The sequence below is a fragment of the Labeo rohita genome, chromosome 1, assembly GCF_022985175.1.
Source record: "Labeo rohita strain BAU-BD-2019 chromosome 1, IGBB_LRoh.1.0, whole genome shotgun sequence".
Lineage (NCBI taxonomy): Eukaryota > Metazoa > Chordata > Actinopteri > Cypriniformes > Cyprinidae > Labeo > Labeo rohita.
This window is the reverse complement of record NC_066869.1, coordinates 42,466,306-42,493,313: the sequence shown is the minus strand read 5'-3', so window position 1 is coordinate 42,493,313 and position 27,008 is coordinate 42,466,306. Positions and strand designations below refer to the sequence as shown.

The 27,008-nt window shown below is 35.2% G+C and overlaps 1 protein-coding gene, 1 long non-coding RNA gene and 1 pseudogene across 3 annotated transcripts in view; 1 reads left to right on the top strand and 2 right to left on the bottom strand.

Annotated features, from left to right (window-relative positions):
• The window catches only part of elfn1b (extracellular leucine-rich repeat and fibronectin type III domain containing 1b), a 104,421-nt gene that overhangs the window by 18,564 nt on the left and 58,849 nt on the right, over positions 1–27,008 (top strand). The window lies entirely within an intron of this gene.
• LOC127167706 (uncharacterized) lies at positions 1,080–21,849 on the bottom strand. Its single transcript, XR_007828019.1, has 3 exons — positions 21,774–21,849; positions 20,696–20,803; positions 1,080–1,183 (listed from the first exon to the last, which is right to left on the bottom strand). It is a non-coding gene; the product is annotated as an uncharacterized LOC127167706 (long non-coding RNA).
• Positions 25,535–26,221, bottom strand: LOC127166597 (UDP-glucuronosyltransferase 1A5-like; annotated as a pseudogene).

Genomic DNA, 27,008 nt, shown 5'->3' with positions numbered 1-27,008 from the left:
ATGTTTTTAATGAACATAATTTACACAAAAACATCATTTTGGTTTTGTCAGGCCTCTGTTACTGTCCCTTCCTGTTGTTTCCTAAATGGGAGCTGAGAATACAAGATTTAAATCATTCATTCTGCATCTGTCTGTATCTGTCTCTGATTATCAAACCCCTCCATTCATAATTAAAGGCATAAAAAAACTTCAAGTAGTCAACCGCAGGGAAACAAGGCCTCCTTGTTGCCATAGAAACAAACTGCATCGGAAAACTTCAGAGGGCGTGTGAGCGTTCGGGCGAGTGTGCGAGTCTGTGATGGTGAGAAAGAAAAAGATAGGGCAAGAAAGGGAGAGAGAGATAAACCCCTGGGAGAGAGTGCTGATTAAGTTTTCCCCTCTAGTATGCGTGCGCATGTGCATGTGTGAGTGGAAGCTACACCGTTTTTTAAGTTTTGTGAAATGTGGTTGAAGGTCTTGCCTTTAGGAACACTTTTTTGGTCCTGTTGCTAAAATTCTGCTTTTGTAAGTTTAACAGACTAAGGACTATACATAAAGATCCTTTACTCACTCCTCATGAAGGGTCATTCACACAGAACGTGTTTTTGCTTTTAAAAAAACATGAGATGCAGGCAGCGGAATGGAGAAACATTTTTAGAATGCTGATACACTCTTAAAAATATAGGTGCTTTAAAAGGTTCTTTACAGCGATGCTATAGAAGAACCGTTTTTGGTTCCACAAAGAACCATTCAGTCAAAGGTTCTTTAAAGAACCATCTCTTTCTTACCTTTTTATGATCTGAAAAACCTTTTTTTTGCCACAAAGAACCTTTTGTGAAACAGAAAGGTTCTTCAGATGTTAAAGGTTCTTTATGGAACCATTTAGACAAAAAAGATTCTTCTATTGCATCGTGAAGCACCTTTATTTTTATGCCAGGTTCTAAAATGTTCAAACAAAATTGCATTACAATCACTGGACACACTGGTGATTGTGGTTAGATGAACACTAACATGTCTTGCTGTTTCTTTTTATTTTTTGCATTAACTATTATATATATTTTCAGCGTCTCAATTGTTTATTCTACAGAGCGACATGGTTAAATAGAGAGCTTTTTGGTTAAATCTTCCACCTTTCTTCTGAGAAATCCCACAGTAGTCTCCAGAGCTTCAGAGGAGATCTCAGCTCAGCTCAGGTTTCCCAAGTCTGCAATCAAAAAGAAAGAGATCTCAATATGAACCCAAACATTTCTCATTAAACGAGAAGTTCACTTACAGAATAAAAAATATTGTGAGAATTTACTCACACCCCCATGTCATCCAAGATGTTCATGTCTTTCTTTCTTTTAAAGGGGTCATCGGATGCAAAGTTCACTTTTACATGTTGTTTGAACATTAATGTGTGTTGGCAGTGTATGTACACATCTACCCTATAATAAAAAAATCCATACAATGGTTTTTAATTAATCTGTAAAAATAATATCCCCTTTTTCAAATCGAGCCATTCTCAGATGCCTGTCGTTGTGGCTTCACACCGACAGAGGCTGCTCCCACGATAGTTGATTGACATGAGCGTCTTACCTCAGACCTGCCTTAAATCAGCTGTAACAGTCCAACCTCCATTGTTTCGATGCCGGAGCAGGGATGTAAGTTAGACAAGAATATCCCCGATTGAGCGATTGAGGTGTTGTGTTGCTGGATGTAATAATGAGCATAGTGGTCGTCATTTACCCCTGACATCTGAGCCGCTGAAGATGCAGTGGATTACATTTGTTTGTGAAGGGAATGCACTTCCCGATCTACATAAATGCGTCTTTGTTCGTGCAAATCATTCGTGATCCAGCTTCACCTACAGCAGAAGTGAGTATAAGGTTTTTTTTATGAATCTCTGCAATTACCTTTCGTAATAACGTGCTAGTTAGCAAGTTTCGCAGCTAAATGCACTAAATGCGGCTAAAGTAAACAGGCTCGTCACTCCACAGAGAGAAGAGAGGGGCGCGGGGCAGGCAGAGCTCATTTGCATTTAAAGGAGCAACCCCTTAGAATGAGATGATTTTTGCAGAGCTCATTTTGACAAGGTAAAAATGGTGTTGTTTTACACAACCATTGAGAATTTTTAACCAAAGTATGTTATAGACTTTCCATTAAGACCCTAAAGAATCATATCAACTTGTGGAAAATGGGCATCCAATGACCAAGAAAACATTTTCAGGATTTTTCTCCATATAGTGGACTTCTATGTTGGCCAATGGTTTGAAGGTCCAAATTACAGTTTCAATGCAGCTTCAAAGAACTCTACACGATCCCAGCCAAGGAATAAGGGTCTTATTTAGCAAAACGACCTGTCATTTTCTTAAAACAATAAAAATACATATACTTTTTAATCACAAATGCTCGTCTTGCACTAGCTTGATTTCTTAGACCTTAATTTCTTTTCGACTGAGGAAAGAAAGATGTTAACATCTTGGATGACATGAGGGTAACTAATTTACCAGGAAATTGTCTAGAAGTGAACTTCTCCTTTAAATTCTCCCAAAACCAAATTATCTAAGCTATTCTATATGTTCATTTTATACTGTAGCTCTTACTGCATGTCAACAATTGTCCCATTTTTATATATATTTTTTCTTCACCTAAGAAATTTTAGAAGAATCAGTGTTGGTGAACATATTGAGTGGAGAATTAATCAAATGCATCAGTTGTCTAAACCAGTGTTAAGTGTTATTTATGTATTATATTATATTATATTATTTAATTAACCTTTATTTTTATATTTTCAGTTTTCATTTTAATTTCAGTTTGTTTTTTTGCCATTTTTATTAGTTTACATTTTTTATATTTCCATTTAGCTTTACGTTAGTAATTTTAGTACTTTAAACTTTCATTTAATTACTAAGACAACTTTTTTACATGTAAGTTTTTCATCCAATATTTGTTTTTTTTTTATTTCAGATTTACTTCAGTTAACTAAAATTATTTTTTGAAGTTTTATTTAAAATTACCATGAAAATTGAATACATCTTTTTCATGAAATATTGTATTTTTTGTGATTTATTTAAGTGATTTATCCATGCACCTGATTACACACACACACACACAGACATATATATGTATATATATATATATATATATATATATACACACACACACACACACACACCACACACACTTTTTTTATTCATGTGCCCTAGTAATATTTAATCTAAATAATTTCCCCTTTCCCTTGCAATGACATCTCTTCTCTTTTCTGATGACATATGTCTTGGTGTGAGGGTGGGACAACCTGTCTCTAATATGAGACTGCAGAAACAGCAACCAACAATCAAACGATTCACTCAATTCCTGATGGACAAAATGAAGTACCACACATTTTCTCATTCAGGAAGCCGTTTCACTCGGATGTACATCACAATACGGAAGAAAAGGCAATTGCAAATTCCATTAAACAATAATACCACTAGTCCAACCATTCACTACTACGACCAAAGCATTTATCTCCAAATGAGATGTAAAACTGTGATGACTGAAAGAGAACACTTTAAAGTGCACTGTCACAGAGAAAAGTTACGACTAAATTTCTGCAACTTTACTGTCTGGAACAGAGTAGCTGCATCAGTTTCCAAGCTGTTGCTCAGCTCTCTTGCTTTAAGACTTAATTCCATTTATAGACTAAGAAAATGTTGCAAATGACGAAAGTCCATCATCTGACATTGCATGACTCACTCAGACACTTTTATTGCACAGCCATCCGCTAGATTTAATTGACATTCCACACCAGCCAATAGGTGTGGAGTGCCGTATAGATTGTGGGTGGTATTCTCCAATCAGATTGTGTGTTCGAAGAAGATAGTGTCAGCAGCATCAGGCCATTACAGAAGTGCACGAGTGTGAGCAATACTAATGATGTCTTACTGTACAACCTCAAAGTCATTGCTTCACACAGAGACAGTGCAATCTCAGTGCAAGCCCAAACTTTTTTAATTTTTAATGGCATGGTTATATTTGTACTCTGTCATCTAGTGTTGTCTATAGGTACTGAATAGTGGCGTTCAGTAGCCCTAATGTGCTCAGAATGGGAAGGAGTGCTGCAGTGCAGGCGTGCAATGAACAGACATTATGGGGTGCTTGGAACACTGCTATTGCTCGTACTACTATTAGCAATTTGAACAAACCTCTAACCTTTTGTACTGCATGTTGAAGAGCGGTGTGCTCTTATACTATGCTTAGCAATCAGAATTATGATTTTCATTTTGTGGATGATACAAGAAGCAAAAAATCCCATAAATTTAGACTGAAGAAAGTGCTCAAGCCAGGAGTCATAGAGACTTGGGCTCGGACCAGTAAGCAACCAATCAGGACACCTTAGCAAATACCTGGCAACAACCATGCACAGCAACAGCATAGTAATGCATTAAAGGAATAGTTCACACACAAGAAAATGAACAGTTGCTGAAAATGTACTCACCCTCAGGCCATCCAAGATGTAGATGAGCTTGTTTCTTCATGGGAACAGGTGTGGAGAAATGTAGCATTTCATCACTTGCTCACCAATGGATCCTCTGCAGTGAATGGGTGCCGTCAGAATATGTCCAAACAGTTAATAAAAACACAACAGTAATCCACAAGTAATCCACACGACTCCAGTCTATCAATTAACATCTTGTAGAACGCAAAAAGCTGTGTGTGCATATGCATATTTCTCTCCTGATTCAGACAAGATGCATTTTTCAATAAGAAAACAGTATTATGGATAGAAGACTCATATTTTAGCCAGGAGCAATGGTTCGAAGTTAAAAACATCTTAATGATGATTTTTTTTTTTTTATTACAAACATGCAGCTTGTGGATTACTTACATTGTGGATTATTGTGTTTTATCAGCTGTTTGGACTCTCATTCTGATGGCACCCATTCACTGCAAAGGATTCAATGGTGAGCAAGAGATGCAAAAATTCTGCAAAACTGTTTCAATGAAGATGGTCTCTTGGATGGGTCTTGGATGGCCTAGGAGTGAGTAAATGTTCAGAAAAAAAAAATCAGCTAAATTATTCCTTTAAAACACTTAGAACCATCATGTGTTTTTTGCACTGAAAAATTTGTCCGAATTACAAAAAATGTTTGATGATCTCATATACCTGTGAGCACAAGTGTGAAGCACAGAAAGAAGAGTGAAAGATGTGTGTGTGTTTGTTTGTGTGTGTGCATCCTGTTGTGCATCAATATTTTGCTTGCAGGGCGTTTTTATGAATACCTCCCCCTTATGAAATGTGATTTACATATTTCCACTGGAGAGAATGTTAATGAGGGCGCAGGCTGTCAAAACGTTTTGTCAGCGTTCGCATTTATTTCCCACACTGGATGGATGTGTGTCCAAACATAGTTTTAGTCTTTCTAGTGCATGACACGTACACATGCACGTCTTTAGTATGACAGATTTAATTTGGAGTGCATCATTTCAGTTTCTTTTTTTATGAGGTCATCAATATTGTAATAAAAATGATCATTTTTTAATGAAAGAGTAAAAGTTGCTTGTGGATACTATTGTAAATGGAACTCTTGGTCAGGGTGAATCTCCTTTACCCACACTATCTGAAAAACTGGCGAGTGTCTCTGACATTTCATTTTATTGCTTTCTATTTTTTGTCTTCGTTCCAAGGTAAAGCATCTGACTGTTTCTGTGCAGAATATTCCTCTCCTCAACAAATAAACTACTAAAGCTTTCCACAAAAAAAAAAAAAAAACAGATACAGAAGCAAAAACATCAGACACTCAGCTCACCGTGCAAGACAGGAACACTGTCGTTCTTAAGGGTGACATGTGTAATTTTTTAGATGTTAAAATAGCTTATATCCCAATTTATTCCTGTACAGCCTGACATATAACATAATATATATATATATATATATTTTAAAGAAAGAACAGTTTGTTGAACCTTTTTAAGTTTGCATATGTGCATTATATTTTGTATCATACTGATACAGTTGAGGTCAAAAGTTTGCATCCCTCTTTCAGAATCATTAAAAATTTTAATTATTTTACTCAAATAAGAGGGATCATACAAAATGCATGTTATTGTTTATTTAGTACTGACCTGAATAAGCTATTTCACATAAAAGATATTTACATAGAGTCCAGAAGAGAAAATAATAGTTGAATTTATAAAAATGACCCGGTTCAAAAGTTTACACCCCCTTTATTCTTAACACTATTACTTGAATGTGTACATTTTTCTTATTTTGCCTAAATATCATATATTTAATAAACAATATCAGTTATTCTTACGTTTACTTTATAAAAGTCACTAAAAAGACAAGTGATACTATAAGCTGAAGGTTTGCATTTATAGAAGTATATTTAAAGGAACGTTACATTCAACATTCAACATTACAGGAAAGTTTTGATCAAGTTGATAAATTAGAGGCTTTAGAAGTTTATGTTTCAAATACGATGCAGTATTGCAAGATTTATGCGGTAAATACGCAGAGACAACTACTGTATAAGCAAGTCATTCTTAGCGTAAACGTTTTTGTGGTACTTTCAAAACAGCAATGTCAATAATACATGCCAGTATGGACGAGTATGTGGACTAAAAATAAGAATAAGAATAAGGATAAGGATATTCAACTGGTTAAAAACGCGTCCAAGCCTCCATTACTCCATTAAAAACTGCAACTATGGCTTGGAGTGCCTAGGAGTAGTTACTTTTATAAACCAGTTTAATAAACAAGTTAATGTTAAATTAATGTTGAATGACTTACATTTTAGACACTGTACATGTGCTCCTCTGACGAAAACAGTGCCACAGCAAAACCGTCAACAAACAGCTGTTACATTTCTTAATGATTCAGTATTTTGAACAAATGATTTTGAGTGAATGATTCAATGACTCATTAATTTAGTCAGTTAGGTTCCCAATTACAGTTTTTGACGAAACAGTTGAATACTCACTTGTTTCTCCGCAGAACGAATCAGCGTTTTCGAACAAACCGGCTATGAATCGTTACGATTCACTCATTCATAAACACAGTCACTTGGTGCCACCTACTGGTGTAACCTCCCGTTCTCTCTATTGAAACCAACATGGAAGTTACTTAAACTGCAATTCATCGACTGGCCGCTAGAGACTGGCTTCAAAAGGGAGTCAATCCCATAGACTCCTCGTGTTAAAATGCTCAAATTTACAGCAGAAAAAAATATATTTACAACCTGGTAGAAAAAGTGTTTTTTGTCTAAATAGCTAATGCCCTTCATGTCAAATGTAAGGGGGGTGATTTTTTTTTATAACTCATCCGTTTAAATTATATTAAGCCTTAACGTTCTGCATAATTTAGGGTGTGGCCACTTGAGTGACAGGTGGATTGCCGCTGCAGTCACCACCATTGCGCTAGGTGGGCGTGGTTTCAGCAACCAGCTCCACCCACGTCCCGCCTCTTTGGCCATTTTCGATTATCCCGGAGTGACGTGCAGTGACGCGATTCCAAGATGGCGACCGCCGACTCCAACCCACTAAGAGCTTCAAAAAAATGCTCTTCAGAAACCTACGGGTGACGTCACGGACACTACATCCATATTTTACACAATCTATGGTTATATCCAGCAGACGGAGTCGTTGAAAAATCTCTCTAACACACAGACTGAATTCGAATCAGAATTTCTGTTCAAATTGTTTGTTAAAGTACTTTCCCCTCTAAAAGCCTTAAAATAATTCTACAAAAAATTCTCAGCCACTCTCAATTTCTCGCATTTTATGCAAACAGATGAAAATGTTTTCTGCCATGCATAATATAAGATAAATCTAACACACATATGCATAGGCCACAGTCTCTGTAAGTGGCACTCGCTCCGCAGCTCTTTGAAGTAGTGAAGTTTGTGATCACGAAGGGAGATTTTTCTTTGAGGCCATGACTTTTTTCCCTCACTGTCTTAATCTGATTCTTAAGGAAGATAATTGCGTCTTAAACGCTTTGATCTCATTTCATGTGGAGAGGGTCCTTCTCAAATAAAAAATGCATTCAAAACTAAAAACAAGATGAAAAAGCAAGGAAGGAGTTAGAGATCGAATAAAAAAATCAATGCATTAATCAAACATTTGTGTCTCTGTACTTGCATACAGTTTCAATCCTTAATTTTAAACATGATGCTTATATGATATATGATACTTAGAATTACACCTTTCAGACACTTTTTTTGAACATACCGATATTGATTGAAAATGCATACACTACTACAGCAAACATCTTTAGTTTTGATGTGATTTCATGTGTTTTTTTTTTCATTTGTCTGCAGAGAAAGTCTTAAGAAGCCATTATATATAGTTAAGATGTGACAGATCAAAGCAAAATGTCTTTGTCTATCTGTCTTACAAACTCACTTACTTATTCTGTTTCTACTCTTCTTTTTCTCATATGGCTAGTGAAAGCTCATAGGAGCTCTAACAGCACTTGCATTTGAAATGCAAGCCCAACTGGAAGCTTAAGGACGTGTGCATGAACAGCTATAAAAAAGTCTTAAATTTGATGAATGTGAACCATTCGAATAGTTGTTTTTAGGATAATGTCAAGGCACATTTCATTCTGTTTGAAATGAAGTGTTGATCCTGTGGTCTTTGGCCATTAAACCAGAACAATCAAAGCATTGGAGATAACCAGAGCGCAAAAGCCTTTATTTAATGGGAGATCTCGCACTCCTCTTGCTGTTTCTCTCTTTCTCTAATCCTCTTTTCTCTCATCCGCTTCTCTTGTATGGTTCTCACTGACATGCTCAAAATCCTTTGTTTCATCTTGAGAGAGTGATACAGTAACAGAGGGCCTGGTGCACCATATATATATATATATATTGCAAGGTGCATATTTTTATAAATAATATAATATTTTCTTCTTTCTATTTTGTGTTGAAATACACCCTGGACATTTCCTGAGATTATACTTATAAAATAATAATTTTAAAATAATAGATATTTTATAAGACATATAGTTTCATGCAAAATATATTTTATTTTCTTGATTTTTGTATTAAAACATGCCCGTGAGATTCCTATCTGCAGTGTAACATTTGTCTGTGCTGTCTCTCATTCACATTAATACACATCCTTACATTTGAATTTAGAAGAGAATATATATCAGCTTACTAAAGCACTCAGATTCGCACCCTACGCAGCTTGTATATGTGCTCGTGAAATTCCTGTGAGTGTGATAATTCATGCTTGAGGCCTCATTAGTGCTATATTTGCATATTCTTATGGAATTTTATCTCGAATCAAAGCATTATGGTCATGTGAGATGCATATTTCATATCATACGAAGCATATGAATTTTATCTGTGTAAGCACACTCGTTTTTTTCCCACCCGCCCTGGGCGGGAATCCTCTAGAGACAGAAAACTCTTCATGATGAACCTCATTCCTGCAAGGTGTCCTCTTTCAAAAAGGCAGAGAAGAGGGAGGATAGAGCCAGGAGAATGGAAGAGATATAGGGGAAAGAAAAAAAAACGCCTGAAAAAGGCAGTAATTTCTCTCACATTACAGGTTTGGGGTGCGAATCTTCTTTTTCCCGGGATGGGCAATATTTCAAAAAGAGCAGGGCTAAAAGGAAAGAGAGAGACACACGGAGAAAGAGAAAAGAATTGAAAAATTTTTCATATAATGATGGTGTAGCTTCAGGCGTATTGAAAGGTGTCAGACCTGCACTTCAGACCCTATTTCTTGTGACACGTACCTGCGTGTGTGTGTATGTGTGTGACTTGAAAAGAATCTGGCTCTGAGTAATATTTCTAAATAAAACGTGTTTTTGTGATTTAAATTCATTGCAGGCAACACATGCATTTTTTACAACATCACAGGCAGTCTGTGAGCAGTATGTGTACAGACTGCAATATATTCAAAGGTTCAGTGAAACTGTGAGTCAGTAAAAATACATATAATTGTTTTGTTGTTCAGGCATTCGAAATAAGAAAAATTCATTTCTTTGCTGCGAGCATCACCAGACAGAACCTAGCTATACGCTAGCATTTTGTCACACATGACATACTGAAAAGCTGAGTTACTTTCTCATTACTGAAAAAATAGTTACTGTCATTGTCAACTCTGGTTATATATATAATTATACCCTCTCATGGTACTTTTAACACCTGAGGCTGCGTTCACATAGCACTATTTATTGCAGAAGAAAAACACTTATACAGAAATATTCATACAGAGCATTTACATAGTGTACTGTGTAAACCAAGGAAATAAAGTAAAAAGTAATAATAATAATAATAAATAAATCCAGGGAATAAGTCATTAATTAACAAGAGAAAAGGTTTGATTTTTTTAATTTTTTACATATTTTAAAGCACCAAATTACACTACCAGTCAAAATGTTTTTTATTATTATTATCGATATTTAAAACATTTGAGTGTTTTTTTTTTCATTCTTTGATGAATAGAAAGATCCAAAGATCAGAATTTATCTGAAATAAGCAGCTTTTGTAACATTAAACCATTCAAAACCATTCAACCATTCATTATTACCATTCAAAAGTCATTATAATTTTTTTTTCTTTTTTGGAAAGAATTTATATAAATTAATACTTTTATTTAGCAAGGACACTTTAAACTGATCAAAGGTGATGGTAAAGACATAATGTTACAAAAGATTTCTATTTTCTAGTTCTTCTGAACTTTCTGTTCATCAGAGAAACCTGAAAAATTCCTCTCCGCTGTTTAACATAAGATTAATAAATCTTTTTAAAGCAGCAAATCAGAATATTAGAATGATTTCTGAAGGACTGGCGTAATGATGCTTAAAATGCAGCTTTAAAATCACAGGAATAAATTACATTTAAAAATGTATTCAAATAAAAAACAGTTATTTTAAATAGTAAAATATTTCAAACTATATTTTGTAAAATATTTACTGTCTTTGCTGTACTTTGGATCAGAAGAGACTTACTTAAAAAACTGTTCAAAAGCTTAACTGCTAGTGCAAAAAAATGATTGTGAACAGAATTTAGTGAAGGCATGTGGAGGAACCTACTATTTTATTCATAAAGCAGCAATTTGCATGGTTACTTCAAACAATTTAAGACTCAGTCTAGTGTTTAAAACACTCTTTCCATATATAAACCCCATTTTGGAGTCATACACGGCATTGACATCAAGTTGATTGACCTCTTGGCAGTCATCACCAGCCATAAGACCCTTTAACAGTCAGTAGTGCTAGACAATCACGCTTATCTGAGGTACCCGTGGTGACAAAGCGTGGTAAGCACTGCTTTGATGAAACTGTGGGAGTGAGCTGTTACAACTGGCAAAATATTCAAGAATTTCTCATCTCAGTTTGAGCACAGATCGAACAGTTTCCCCAGTGTGACACAGCTTACTTTGAACATCATGTTTTTCGTCTTTTATTTACCATTTTTGGCGTTTTATTGAACCAGCGTGCTATCAGGGACTGCTGATATTACACTCCTTTTAAATCGGTTTCTATTAGGACACACATTTCGACATAAAACGTGTAAATGCAACAAAACAAAATAGTATAAACCAACTAATGGTTTGATCTATAACAGATGGTGAGAGAGAATAACAGTAGGCTAATAGGATATATTGTAAAAATAGGAAAAGTGAAACAGCTGGAATGAATACGAGTAAGGGTACAAAAAAAAAAAAACATTAATGGACGGTAAAGATATCGGTTCATTTTCTATGCATGGTACCTTTTAAAAAGTCACCTTTAAAAGTTTAGCTTATTTATAACACACACCAGTCAAAAGATTGGATTCTGCTCACCAAGCCTGCATTTATTTGATCCAAAATGCAGCAAAAACACTACAATTTTGAAATATTTGTACTATGTAAAATAGCTGTTTTCTATTTGAATATATTTTAAAATGTAATTTTTTCCCGTGATCAAAGCTAAATTTTCAACATCATTACTCCAGTCTTCAGTGTCACGTGATCCTTCAGAAATCATTCTAATATGCTGATTTGCTATTCAAAGAACGTTAATAATAATAATAATAATAATATTTAACACAGTTGAGCACATTTTTTTCAGGATTCTTTGATAAATAGAAAGATCCAAAGATCAGCATTTATCTAAAATATAAACATGATATAAATGAATACTTATAATGTAGCAAGGATGCTTTAAATTGATCAAACGTGATGATAAAGACATTTATAACGTTACACAAGATTTCTATTTCATATTAATGCTGTTCTTCTGAACTTTCTATTTATCAAAGAAACCTAAAAAAAAATTATACTCGGCTGTTTTCAACAAAATGTTTTTTAAGCAGCAAATCAGAACATTAGAATGATTTCTGAAGGATCATGTGACTGGAGTAATGATGCTAAAAATTCAGCTTTGAAATCACATGAAAAAATTACATTTTAAAATATATTCAAATAGAAAACCGTTTATTTTACATTTTAAAAAATTCTAAATTTTACTTTCATTAAAAACAGTAAAAATCTTACTGATCAAAAGCTTTTGAATGGTAGTGTACTTTTACATTACAAGACTAATATGAATTACTTTTTCAATTTTCAGTAGTTTATGTTAACTATTAAGCTGACTATTGTTAACAAATAGACCCTTGTTGTAAAGAGTTACACAATCAGAGTGCAAACAACATTGGACTTTGGATGAAGCATCCCTTTAAAAAAAAGCATATGATGAATTCTGTTCATGAACAGACTGACATACAGAGTTGACTTAAAACTGATATTGCAATGCACCCTGATGATTTTGGGAATGTCACATTCAGAATGTGTTATACACACTGACAGATTCTTCACCTCACACACACACACACTTCTGATTTCTGCTTTTATTAGGTCATAATGGAATGAGATATGTAATTAAGGAGCACCATCCTGTGACCTTTAGTCGGTTCTGTACCTGCCAATAAGAGCAATGCCTTAAGCGCAGAGACAACAGATGGAGACCAGGTGTGTGTGTGGTTCATCTGTGGAGCCAAGAAAAAATGTGTATTTATGCGTGAGAGAGTGAGAAAGGTGGGCAAGTGGTAAATGGACAGGTGTTCAGACAGACAGAGGGCATGTCAGATGCTGTGCCCAAACACCAGGATTTATAGAGGATATGTGTGATATTCCCTTCCTTTTTAGTCAAAAATGGTAATTTTATGAGAGGCATCTTTTCCACAAGCCAAACCGTAAAACTGATTGCTATTATGGAAAATGTTTGAAGTGAAGTGTAATTTGCTGAGGTAAGCATCAGTATCACCATTGCTCATACTTTATAGCGATTCATCATGAACAAATGACTCTTGTGAGCCATTTCTTTTTGTGAATATAAAATATGCCAAATAATAAAATAAAAACATTTTTGCAAAAGTTGTTGGGTTTTTTTTCCCCCACAGACTTTTCAATTACTTCAGAGGCAACATTAATGCAATGCAATGCAGAAATTGGCCTTGATGGCATATTAACAAAACTAAACAAAAAAGTGTGCTAACAAAGCATCCATTCATTTACTTATGCTGTAATAATACAGACAAAACACATAGTTTATCATGACTAGATGTTGTCAATCAGAATCCTGAACAAATACCTCCTGAACAAGTTATTTTTAGTGAATCAAAAAAGTACGGTACAATGCTACCAGGGTAGTGCAAATTCAGAATTAATAATCCCTATGATTCAGTTTTTTTAGTGGATCAAACACGTACAGCTAGAATTTAAAGGGGTCCTATTATGCTCTTTTACAAAGTCTTGATTTTGTTTTGGGGGTGTACTAGAACATGCTTTCATGCTTGGTGGCTTGAAAAACGCATTATTTTTAACATAATTTACATTATTACAATACATTTCTCCAAGCCTGGCACATAAGGCTCGATTAGTTCCGGGTTTAATGAAGGCCCGCCTTCCAAAAAACGAAATATGTCGTGATTGGTTAGCTGTCCCACTGCGTTGTGATTGGCGAACAGCTTAGACAGTGTTTCAGTACTGCCACGCCCCTTGTCAAAGAAGCAAGTTCCGTGTACAACTGTTAGCGCAAGCTAGATTAAAGTGATTCTTACGTTTTAAATGTGGATATTTTTCTTACAAAAACGCAACAATTCACTACAGGGGGCCTTTATTAACCCCCTGGAGCTGTTCGAGGCACTTTTTTTATTATAGATGGATGCATAATATTAGACTTGTTTTGGACTGATGAGGAGAAACACCCATCTATGCCATTCTAAAGCTTGGGAGTGCCAAGATAAATTTTTAAAATAACTCAGATTGCATTTGTCTGAAAGTCATATACACCAAGGATGCATGGAGGGTGTGTAAATAATACGCTACAGTATTGTTGGGTCCTATTGTCAGCCTGCGAGATCGCCAATACATGATATTATCATGGTAATGTATTTAATTATTTACATACTTAGTTTCATTGCCCGAAACCAGATCTAGCATAAGGCTAAATGCAGCCTAACATTATCAAAAATCATCATCACTGATTAGCCTAGCCTATTCTAGTGCAAGTTTATGCATTAAATAAAAAAAAAAACACTTGTGTTATAAGTGAAGCTATATACACTGTATGATGAATAAATCTCTTACCACACACTGCACACCGTCTGCGGCGCTTTACGGTTCCAAAGCAGCAACCAGAGTAGATCGCAGCTTCAGCATGTGTTTCGACCCCCTGTACTGCACACGTCTGCGGTGCGTTACAGCTCTGAAGTGGCCACTCTAGTCAATGATTGTGTTTATACCCGCCGCGCTGCGGCTCGTTGAATTGTTTCTCCGCGCTGCATCGCTAAAGTTAGGCTAATTTCGTTCGAATTTCGAACAATTTGTAGGCAGAATTTAATTTAATGATATTCTAATGGACTGTGTTGTGACCATATTGCATGCGGAAAACAAACATTGTAGTCCAAAGGAGTCATCCATTGTAGTTCTTGAAAAGGGATTTAAAAAAAAAAAAAAAATGTCCACTTTTAGAGTGGAATTTGAGATTTTTTATGCCCAAAGATACACAGATCTTTTTTATGCCCAAAGATACACAGATCTTTTTTTATCCCCAAAGATACACTCCGCACACTGACTGAAGTTCAAAAAGTGAAAAAGCATAATAGCACCCCTTTAATGTTTTATGTTGTATTGAAGGCTTATTTGACTAAAATAAGTCAGTTATTGACTGATCGCTCATTAAAGATGCAAAATGTTTGAAAAAGAATGCAAACTAAATTGTTTGCTTATTTGTTGATTAATATATAGTAAAGACCAGTTTTGGATTGCAATTATGCTCTCTAAAAAGACGTGTGAAGTCATTAAAAAGTCTTTATTTATTATTGAAACAGATTATTTGGCAATGCACATGTACATTAAATTAGACGGTAGCCAGAATGCAGTCAAATTTTTCATAGCAAAATGGAAAAATCTTCTGTAATCTACAGTACTGCGCTTAACCTGTTTATGACCTTCATCTGATAAATAAACACATCTTAAAGTGTTTACAAGATGGAAGACACAATGTGAGGTCATTAAGTGTACTTAGAGTAAGATTATGCATAGAAACACACTCACGATCTTCCTCTATTACTCACAATCATGTATGTATTCACACAAATACATGTGACCTATAGATTGCAATTGTCCAAATGCTTTCAAATATGCATGATTGTGCAATGTTTCTATGCACTATTCAAATCCATAATTAGCAGTACAATCTGCTTTCAATTGTCCTTGTCTCAGAATATATATTTTACATATTTGAAAGTTTATATAATCACACACACACATGCAATCAGAGATTATGATTGCTAGGATAGTAATGAGACAGTTTGAGTGTGTGTGGAGAGATAGAACAGTTCTGCTACATATACACACTGTATGCAGCCTACATTTTTCAAAATTATGATTTGCAGTGAGAAATACAATATCATAAATGTTTAAAACAGAAAAATGTTTCAAACAGCAGTATGCAACATTGCCACGCAGCCACATTACATTACATTGCATGAAGATTTGTGGACAATTCATTCTCACTCAAGATGTAGATGAGTTTGTCTTTTCAGTGAGAACAGATTTGAAGAAATATCACTTGCTCACCAATGGATTCTCTGCAGTGAATGGGTGCTGTCAGAACGAGAGTCCAAACACATGATTAAAAACATCACAATAATCCACGCAGCTCCATATTTCTTTTCACTAAAGAAAGCAATATTATGGATAGATGACTTTTTATTTTTGTTTTTATTTGAGCAGGAAGCAATGGTTTGAAATTAAAAATGTTTAATGGTGGACTTGTTTCCTACAAACACACATCTTTTTGCTTCACAAGGCATTAATTGATTGACTGGAATCGTGTGGATTACTTGTGAATTGTTGTGATGTTTTTATCAGCTGTTGGGACTTTCATTCTGACGGCACCCATTCACTGCAGAGGATCCAGCAAGTGTTGTCATGGAAAATTTCTCCAAATCTGTTCTGATGAAGAAACTTTACATCTTGGATGGCCTGAGGGTAAGGAAATTTAGCGCAAATTTTAATTTTTGGGTGATCTATTCCTTCAATTCACTGAGTGCGATCCAGTTATCAAATGCATTTTTAATCCAATTTTGTGTAATGACTCAGGATAAAAATGTTAAAAATAGCAGCTAATATCATTTCCGTTTCATTCGCTCAACTTTCATTTCATTTGGAAATGGGAGGAGTAGCCAAGCGCACTACATTGTGGGATTCAGTACTCTTTGCATGCATGCTGCATATTTTGGCATATGCAGTTGGTCTTTAATAATAGTATGCACAGCACACATACCGCACACTGAGGAAATAGCATACGACCACACTTCTCCTACCATTACAAACTTATCCTGAGAAAAAGAGACGTGATAGTAGTGTTAAAACGAGCGTTAGAGTGAGAAACACTCCTTAAATATGTGGAATGGGGAGGCAAGATAAGACAGAAGCAGAGAGAATGAGAGCTGATGGGAATAATGGAAGAGACACCTTGACCTTGGTGGTCTTCTCTTCAGCTGGATCAGCAAGTCTGTGTGGTTTGTGTATGTAAATTGGATGCAGGAAGATACCTGTCTGCCTGTGTGTGCGTGGATGGCTCCCTAAATGAACTGTTTAGAAGTTGCTTAATGGCCAGATGGCATAAAGCAAATGAGTTAGAGTAAGAATTGAGTTTGCATATTTATGAAGCTTTCCTGAATAATTAATGAGATGCAAATGGAATCGAAGTTGATGGTGAGGGCAGTGAGATGTGTAATGCACACGTGTGTTTGTTACATGCAGAAAGCCATCAACGTTCTTCAACACCCTTGAGTTCATGAACAAACAAAAGGATCAAGAGACAGCTGATGTCTGATCTCATCTCCACATACACGCGCTTTCACGCTCTCTTGCTCTCCTGCGATACGCACATTTATTTAGCTAATAAACGTCTAAATGAGGACACACCATGAGCATGATTCAGATGGGATTCAATTTCTAAATGACATTTGAGTTGCAAATATTTACACTGGATGTCTGTGATTTTACCAGCGTTATTTTAGTATCACTGAGATGTGTTTATGATTAGTTTGAGTTTTAGGCCTTCAAGCACGTAGCGCTGAAACCCTATTGTAATTGTTAGAATGGTCAAGGATCAGCGATCTCCATGTAAAACTGATCATCCAGACCAAACCGTAAGTCACAGAGACTTGAAACTTGGAGGGATGGTAGTACTCACACAGCCTACAATGTCACCAAGGCTCGCCACAATCAGCCTGACGGGACGCAACAGCGATCAAAAGTACAACATCGCTCATAACTCCTAAACCGTCACAGGCTCAAGTGTCTTATGTCGCTGGTATCCTTCGCTTAAAAACCTACTTTTGCGAACTAGTCCTAGGTTTTTCACCCGACTGGAACGGAACCAGTGCAGAAAGATTCACAAGAAAGTCAATATTAATATTATTGTATTAATATTAATAATTATAAAATTCTAAAAAAAAAGTTGAACTTTTGACTCCCCGTCGTAAAGGGATGCCAAAACGTTTGAAAGGGGCAGGGCCACTTTTAGTAAAAATCCTTTAACTACTAAAACGGAATGAGATATCTTGGCCAAACTTAAAACACTTATGTAAGAGCTCAATCTGAGGACACAGGACCAAAGTCGCAGAGCGTGGCCACTTGGTGGTGCTTTAAATATAAAAATAGCTATGCTTATCCTAGCAATATGAAAATCACTGTGCACAGTCTTGGTCTAAAGTGTAACAAGTGTCTATAAGGACATCTGCGTATCTCAAAAAATAAAAAATAAAATAAAATAAAATTGGCCACTGGGGGCGATATCACATTTTTCAAGGCGTAAACGATTGTACACTGCATGGTTTTTCACACATACATGCGAGATTTGCATCATATTATAGAGCTCCTCATTCCGGACAACTTCGTCTCTAGAACCACTGCTGTCAGTCAAATAGTTTGTTAAATGATTAAGAAGATGTAAAAAAACCTACTTTGGGGAACTAGTCCTAGGTGTCTGAAAAAAACAAAAACACTGCAGTACAATTCTTTGGACTCTCTAGGTCAATAATTATCAAAAAAAAAAATTAAATTTACCCTTTGGAAAGTTATAAAAGGGGTTGCGTAGAAAAGGGCATGTCCAAATTTAGCCAAAATCCTATAAAGCCTAAAGGAAAAATTAAATGTGGTAACAAAACCTGGTAAGCACATGCGACAGGTGAATCTCAAGAAGCATGCAAAGTTTTAAGGAGATCTGACCATAGCTGGTGCTATAACAGTCATAAATGTTAAAAAACATAATATATGGTCAATTACATGGATTAGCCAAAATAAGCTTTTCATTGATTTAGGATGCTAAATAATGTGTTTTTTCATAAGTGCTTTAATATTTTATTTTTGTATTTTCCATTTTAATTTTAGTCAGTTTTAAGAATTGTTTTTAAGAGTTGTGTGTTTTTGTTATTTTGTATTAGTTTTTGTTTAATATGTCTATAGTTTTTACTCATTTTTATTTCAGTTTGAGTTATTTTAGTACATCAAGCTAAAGTAAATAAAAATGAGAACTGTTTTCTTGGGAACTAGTTAAAATACGTTTATATTTTATAGGCTGTATTTTATTTCAGTTAACGTTTTTTTATGGTTTTAATTTTAGTTAATAACCCTTTTTTGATGTTTTTGGCTATTTTTGTTAAATATAAACATAAAGCTATTTTTTGTTAAATATAAACAATTAATTCATGCTTTTCAACTCCAGATGTCAATTAAGACAGCAAATGAAGTACCACACGGCCCTGGTTTTTGCCACATATATACATAATTTGGAACAGAATTTTCTCAGGAAAACAAGTTTTTTTTTTTTTTTATATAGGAACACAATTAAAAATCAAACCTTTGTAAATGCTGTCTCTAAAATGTCTTTTTGTAATGTCTGTTTATGCTTTGTTTGCCACAGTAATGTGCTATCTTTGAATGATCTTATTGCAAAAATTGATAAATGTGTTTTTAAATGTAATTAATTCACTGAATTAAGCTAGATATCATATAATTCATTTGATGAAACCAAATGTACATTTTTAACCACAATAAAGCCATATTTTTGTGAACTGTTTGTCTCAAGAAACACACCATTTTTTGTCTATTTCAAACTTGATATTACATCCCATTTTATATGTTTACCGTGGTCGATGGTCCTTCACTGAATGGGTATCAGTTTGTCTGAAAAGCATGACGAACGACTGAAGGACATTTCCAGCATGCTGCACGCGTGTGTGTCATGGTTTAAATCTGAGGGGGATGGGGAACAGCTGTAATTACTTGCTTCAGTGTACTTAAACATTTATCAGAATTCCTGCTATATTACACTGTGTATCCATATTCTGATAGACACTATCAAAAGAAATACTCTACTGTAACATACACGCAAATGCAAAAACAGCTCTGGCACTGAACATAAACAAATGCACGCCATCCTTTGGGGGGCAGCATTTCACACCGTGCAGCAGTTTTATTTCTGAAAATAGATGCACATATGAGCAATGGAGAAACTTTAATGTGTCCGAATTTTTTAGCCTAGTTTTCACACGTCTCACATCCTCATTTTTTAGAATGACTAATGGGGTGAAAGTGCTGCCCCTCAAGGAAAAAGAGAGGGAGTGAGAGAGAAAAGGAAGTTTGTCCTATTTAAGTGGACAGAGCACCCTTTGAAGGACATTGAGATGCCCGCACAACACACACACACATACGAACACACAGAAGGAGCTGCTACCCTCAGGCTGTCATGGTAACCTGGATAAATGATGAAAAGGTTTCTGTTATCTTGCTTTATTGTGCTCTAGAGTGCTTTAGCATTTTGGTCATATTATCATCAAATTAGAATGCTAAATACTACATATAATAAGATGTGCTTTAAAATTACAGTGCATTTATGGTAAAAAAAAAAAAAAAAAAAAAAAAAAGGACATCACTAATTCAGCTTTTCTGACATAGTGTTACACTAAAATATACATGCTACGATGAATATCATGATACAGTAAATGGTCTTTTTTTGTCCTTTTTGGAAGTGTTTTTTAGCCACTGCAACTATAATAGTTTTGCACTTTTTTTAAAGAGATTTGAGATTAAGATAAAAAAGTAAGCAATACTGAAATAGGTAAAAACAGCTGTAAGGTTTGTCATGGGATTCTTGTATGTAGGCTATGTAACAGGGAGCATAATAAAAATGTGTGAACATTACCATCATGATGTCTAAACATATATGCTGCACCTGCTGAGACTGCTGATGTTCAGACATTGTCGTTTCCTCTCTGATGTTTGCCAGAAATAGCCTGCATGTTGTCTAGGTGAAAGATAATGGGGATGATGCCAAACAATCCTTAAAATAAATAGAAAACAACGACAGTGATTTAAAAAAATGCTTGCACATACACCTACTGCATTAGACGGATTTTCTTTAAAACGTCAGTTAAACTATAATGATGTCAAAAAAGAAGAAATGCTTTTTATATCTGCTCGGATAAAAGCTTTCAATTACGCTTGTATTTTTAGCAGCTTGGCAGCATATTAAAAGTACTAAAGCAGCAGAAAGTTCTGCTGTTTGTTTTGTAAAGCGTGAAGTCAGGAAAATTTCAAACACGCATACAGATTATGTGTGTTCCAGATTTTCTACGTATATGTGTGAGTGTGTAGTGTACAGATATCTCGCAGCAGAAATGCATGTAGTTGCAGCCCAGTGGTTAATGTGATGAGTAAGGCAGTCTGTAAAACTACCAATAACCCTGCCTATAAAAGACAAGGCAAAAAGTATCTGGCTCACTGCATGAACACTGTACACTTTGGTGTTCCATTACTTGGAGGAGAGAACCATTGCTTGTGATTGCTTTATTCATTTTCCCCACAACATCTATTTCGCTTTATTTTGCCGTCATGCATATTTACGTGTATATAAATAAACAGTTGTTGTGGGTCATATTTGATGTGTTTTACACTCTGAAAGTAGCATTTATTTGACCGACATTCTGGAATCGTCAACAACCTGACTATCAGGCAGCACAGTGATTGTTTATATGGTTGCTAAGAAATGAAAGTGTTTCATATTGAATACATATCTTATATAGGCTACATTATTCTTTATGACGACGCTTGACAACCGACAAAACAATTGAATGCGACAAACTTGTAATTACTACTTCAGAAGTGAGAAGTAGAAAATGTCCAGTAGTACATGAAAGAATATCACACAACCTCTTGTCTGTTCCGGACCAAAACAGCATGATTTCTAATGTGATGCTGCTTTTATATAGGCTAACAGTTAAAAAATGATAAGTAAAAACTGAGTAACTTACATTTTAGACACGATGTTGCTAGTCTTTTTGCTTAGCAAAGCAGTTAAGACTCTTCGAGCAACACGCGGGAGTGACGTTTTATTCTGAATGAATCAGCGTTTTAAACGAATCAGTTGAATGAACAATTGAATCACTCTTTTAAATTCCTTTGATTCATTCTTGAAACATTCGGCGTTTTGAACGAATCACTTGAATAATGATTCAATAGTTCACTCATAAAGGCAGTCACTGTTGCCACCTACTGGCACATCAATATCCTGCAGAAAGGGTTACAGTTCTTCCTAAATGCTTGAGAGGCTCATTTTCATCTTATGAAGTTGGCTTGAGAAAGCCAACTTACTGAAATGCTATTTAAACTTAGAGTTATTATTCTTCTGAGACTAAAATTATCAACTCTAACTCCTCCTAGAGCTTTAATTCTACAAACTCCAAACTCAGCCTTCAAAATTATCTGAAGTTAGTTGCTATATCTTTCTAAAAATGACAATTAAATTTGGGAAAAATCCCATAGACTTACATTGACAGAATGTGCAAATGAGCCAACACTTTTCAAACTCCAACTGTCAAAACTCCCAGAATCCGTTGAGACTCAATCAAGCTTCCCTTCTATGTACTGTATTTCTAATCCATTTAAACTCATTCAAACTCATCTATCTATCTATCTATCTATCTATCTATCTATATATGGCTAGCAACCAGAATCATGCTAGCAACTTGTTAATCATGCTGAAAACATGCTAGCAACTTGCTAATCATGCCGGAAACAAGCTACCAACATGCTAACAACATGCTAATCATGTTAGAAACATACTAGCAACTTGCTAATCATGCTAGAAACATGCTAATCATTCTAAAAACATGTTAGTAACTTGCTAATCATGCTACCAAAATGCTAATAACATGCTAATCATGCTAGAATCATGCTAACAACATGCTAATAACTTTCTAATTATGTTAACAACATGCTAGTAACATGCTAATCATTCCAAACTTGCTAGTAACTTGTTAGTCATGCTAACAACATGCTAGTAATATGTTAATCTTGTTACAAACATGCTAGTAACATGTTAGTAACTTGCTAATCATGCTAGAATCATGCTAACAACATGCTAGTAACTTTCTAATCATGTTAACAACATGCTAGTAACATGCTAATCATTCCAAACATGCTAGTAACTTGCTAATCAAGCTAGAATCATGCTAACAACATGCTAGTAACTTTCTATTCATGTTAACAACATGCTAGTAACATGCTAATCATTCCAAACATGCTAGTAACTTGTTAATCATGCTAGAATCATGCTAACAACATGCTAGTAACTTGCTAATCATGCTAACAACATGCTAGTAATATGTTAATCTTGTTACAAACATGCTAGTAACTTGCTAATCATGCTAACAACATGCTAGTAATATGTTAATCTTGTTACAAACATGCTAGTAACATGCTAGTAACTTGCTAATCATGCTAGAATCATGCTAGTAACTTGCTAATCATGTTAACAACATGCTAGTAACATGCTAATCATTCCAAACATGCTAGTAACTTGCTAATCATGCTAGAATCATGCTAACAACATGCTAGTAACTTTGTAATTATGTTAACAACATGCTAGTAACTTGCTAATCATGCTAACAACATGCTAGTAATATATTAATCTTGTTACAAACATGCTAGTAACATGCTATTAACTTGCTAATCATGCTAGAATCATGCTAACAACAGGCTAGTAATATGCTAATCATGTTAAAAACATGCTAGTAACATGCTAGTAATTTGCTAATCATGCTAACAACATGCTAGTAATATGCTAATCATGTTAAAAACATGCTAGTAACATGCTAGTAATTTACTAATCATGCTAACAACATGCTAGTAATATGCTAATCATGTTAAAAACATGCTAGTAACTTGCTAGTAACTTGCTAATTATGCTAACAACATGCTAGTAACTTGCTAATCATGCTAAAATCATGCTAACAACAGGCTAGTAACATGCTAATCATGCTAGAAACATGTTAGTAACTTGCTAATCATGCTAACAACATTATCTATCTACCTATCTATTCTTTAAAACTACTTCAAACTGAAAACCTTTTAACTTCTAGCTTTTAAAACCTTTTAAACTTCCTGCTTAGCTTTCTCAAGCCAACTTCAAAGTTTGTCTTGACAAACTTTTTTATCTAGTTTAGGTTATATTATCTTTTACTTGTCAATGTTTTGTTCCTGGTTTTCAAGGATGAGGGCAAGTCACAAAACCCCATTCTGGCATCTGCCTTATTCTGACTATTCCTGAATAAGATGCTATCCACCTTTTTCTTCCTGTAAGAGCGTGCGTGGCCATTTGTAAATTTTATGGGTGTGGCTTCCGATCTCATCCACGTCCAGCTATATTTAGCTGTACAAAACTGCTCATTTTGCTGCTTGATATTGCAAATATATGTCTTACCATATTATTTTAACGTATTATCTTAATTATGAGCACACTGGTTTGTAGTGCAAACAGTTGTACAGTTTACTTCACGTTGTTATTCTTCTCGTTATTTCTATTCAGCAGCTAATGAACCGTAAGGCTCACCCATACACTTCCTTTCACGTTAAAAAGTAAGATGGATAGGCTATAACAAATTATATCACAAAGACAAATCTATAGCATTATCCTTCAGGCAGTGGTTTTCAACATATTTTAGCTATATCCTTAATATGCCCTTACTTATATACCTGATTTAAATCATCCTGCAGAGAGCTGCATGAACTTAACTTGGTCTATCAGATAAGGCAGACATATAACATGTACAGTGCTATGGATCCCCAGGACTGGAATTAAGAACCACTGCTTTGGGGGATCTAAGATTATGTCCTGATGTGGGCTGCTAACATGAAAATCAAAGATGTGAATCATAAACTGGAGACATCTACTACCACTGTGCTCTTGAGCAATACATAATCACAATAAACAGGCTGCCCCAGTAGAACTGTCACTTTTGGTTGTGTCATTCAGAATAAAACATGTCTGCTGAATGTCAAGTAATGAAATGTGTTCATTGTTTTCCATTGATGGAAAATGCCTTTGGGAAAGAAAAGGAATGACACACTGTAAAAAAAAAAAAAAAAAGCATACTGAATTGTTAACCGGGCAGGTAGTAAAAGTATATTATTTCACCAGTATATTTTCTCAAGTATTCTTGCTTTTAGGTACATATAGATAAAAGTAAAGATTTAAAGTAATTTCATACGAATACTAATGTTCATACAAAGTAGGAAAGTAATGCAAGAAATGCAAATACAGAAGTAGATATTACTCCTCATTCTTTTAGTTTAGTTTTTGTTTTCTCCTGCATATCCTGCAGCAAAAATATCTGATTATTGCATAGATGATCAGGGTTATGAGTGACACAGCAGAAAACAGTATGACATCAACAGAGTGATAAGAGTACCAGGGCATTTTATACAACATTTTATATGACCTTTGTGCCTCATAACAAACTTGATCCAGAAGATGGCATTGTCCAGAGGTTTCTCTGGAACGTCCTTGTGAAGCCTTGAGAGCCTCTGCATGTTCTCCAAATAAAAGGGGTGATAAAGGACCTCTTTGACAGTTTTTAGGAAGGAGTCCTTATCCACTGTGGCAAAGCCTACAGTCTTGGCTACACCTTGTACAGCACTGCAATGAAATCTGCCAATTTAGATGATGTTTGGCATAGTAAGATGTAAGAATTCAAAAATAAAATCAGCTCTGTGGAGACACTGATTAGCACTTTTAGCTTTTAAGAAGAGTAGGACTTGGAGCAGTCATGAAAGCAACCTGTGTTTGTGGTATGGTGTACATCACAATATTCTTCACTCTTTCCAAGAAACTCATGAAGTCTGTTAACTCTAGCAAAGGAAGGAAGGAGCTATTACAAAATGAGCCCCACTGTACACTGTCCAACGCACACTGTAGACAATGGGCAATTTGAGATAGTGACTCAGTAAAACACCTGCGACCATTGACGGATCTTTTAGAATCATATTTGGCCTCTTTTAAGGACTGCATTAGCTGCTGGTCTTAAAACATGCTGATTATCATTTTGTGTTCTACTTCAAGCATCCCTAAAAACATTGCACATCCCTGTCTCCACCTTCAGAGGTGCCCAGATGGAACCTTCCCTCAGAATTCCCAGTAGTTTGGATGCAAACACCTGAAAGAATTCTTCACTAAATCCTCCTTCAGGTTTGAGAGTAATTGATGTGTAGTGAGGTGAGAATTCTTTGATGTACCAGCTGTCTGCCACTCGAATAACTGTAACACTCTGTCCTCTGGCATAAAGTGGCTGCACCAAAATGTTCATGTTGACCCAGTGACTGCAATCCACAAGAAGACAAGAACATTTCTGCTTTGAACAACTGGGACAGTCATTAGCAGAAGAGTTAGAAAGACTGGCCCAAGCACCTGGAAAACCTGTCTGTTTACAGTACGTAATATGGGAATAATTGTGGTTAAATATATACAGTATATACGATGTTAGTAATTGTTTTTTTGTTTTTGTTTTTGTTTTTTTGTTAAATATTAAATATATAGCATAAGTTTGTTAGCAGATCTTTCTTGCTTTCTCAAAGAAAAACAGTTAGCCTATGTATTTAGCACTAAATGCACTAAGCAAATATATGGAGACAAACCTCACTAACTACATCAAACGCATTACAGATAGCCTTAATATATACAAAAACTATATTTACATACTAAGGGAAATCTGCAAGTATTACACAGTGACAATGAAATGAATTGTTTGCATGATTCAATAACTCATTCATAAAAACAGTGGCTTGCTTCAATGTGATTGATTCAGCCGTTTTGAATAAATTGCTTAAATAAATGATTCAATCACTCATTAACATAGACACTTATCACCATCTACTGGCAGATTTAGTTTCATATTTAAAGTATAATTTTATTTTTTAAATAATTTAATATTTTATGTTTTGCAACTCACCCCTTATGTCACGTACTGTAAAAAGGCGCTGTCTCTGAATCAAAATGACACGCAATTTGTCCCCTATTTTTTTGTGCACAGAACTGTTTGTATAAAGGTTGATGGTATCTTCCTTACTTAAGGCCAGCCTACATGATGTGCATTAAAGGAGCAGGAGCTCTGGTGCTCCGTTCAACCAGATGTAACTACAGCAGGGTTGCCAGGTTTTCACAACAAATCCCACACAATTCCACCCTATTCAAAACTAGCCCAAATGCATTT